Genomic DNA, 1,238 nt, shown 5'->3' on the forward strand with positions numbered 1-1,238 from the left:
AAACCAATATTCATACGACAGTCAAGCATCTTAGTATTATTTCCCCTCTTCAGACTATGCCTCGATCCCTGTATCACACAGCCCTATTGTTCCAAGGTTGAACATACGTCACTATTTACCTCTGTCCCATTTATCCCAAGCTCCATTGTCTTTTAATTCCATTTTTCGACAAACTTTTTGAAGCCCCCTCACATATCCTTAGTTCATTTGTGTCCCCTGCCATAAGCTAGCACCATAAGGCAAGGCTTTTTGCCTGTTTTGCCCCGTGCTGTGTCCCAGACACCTGGAAAAGCACACCAAACTAACCCACACTGCCATCAGGTCGATTGCAACTCATAGCAACCCTATCTAGGGTGTCTGAGACTCCCATAAACCTTTATGGGAGCAGGCAGCCTCATCTTTCTCCCACAGAGCAGTGAAACCACCCACCTTCTGGTTAGTAGCCCAATGCCTAACCCACAGTGCCACCATGACTCCTTTGGCAAATAACACATTTTCTATAAGGAATCTCTCTCGTGTATGTAGTACTTGTGCTGTATCAGACTCTGTGCCCAGCTTTCCACAGACACAATTTCACTGCTTCTTAACTAACACCAAGCAAGAGGGAATGCCATTGTCCCATTTTACAGAAGAGAACACTGAGGCTCAGAGGTCTACTAACCTCAAGCTTTGGCTTGTAGTGACTGGGATATTTGATATGACCTGTGCTGTAAGATAACCACTGGACTGCTTACGGCAAGGTCAGAGGTTCAAACCCTCCAGCCACTCGTCGGAAGCCCTATACAGGATCGTTATGAGTTGGAACAACCTCGATGAGACTTAACAACATGAATATGAAGCAGGTGGCGCCTGGGCTGGAACAGTCAGCCACAGCCCTGCAGTGGTGGTTATTGTACAGATACTTTTTATAGCCTTTGCTTCCAAGGGTGAGCTGCCGCTCAGCTCCTGAGTCAGACCCTCACTGGCGGTGGGGGGAGTGTTTGGTATTGTCTTAAAGCTGAATCACAGAAGGAAGGACACTGACAGACATTCTAGGCTCTACAATGAATCATCGCTACAGACCAATGAGAATTCAGAGGCAGGAGCCCCTTGGTACATTGTAGGGGCTGGGAAGCTGAGGCCCAGAGAGGGTGGAGGACTGAGCTACCGTCACACAGCACAGGAAGACAGACAGGGAGGCCTGATTCTCAACAAGGAGAGGGAGCCTATGGGGGAAGCAACCCAGTCCTCACTCTCCC

Source organism: Chrysochloris asiatica, unplaced genomic scaffold, assembly GCF_000296735.1.
Source record: "Chrysochloris asiatica unplaced genomic scaffold, ChrAsi1.0 scaffold00168, whole genome shotgun sequence".
Taxonomy (NCBI): Eukaryota; Metazoa; Chordata; class Mammalia; order Afrosoricida; family Chrysochloridae; genus Chrysochloris; species Chrysochloris asiatica.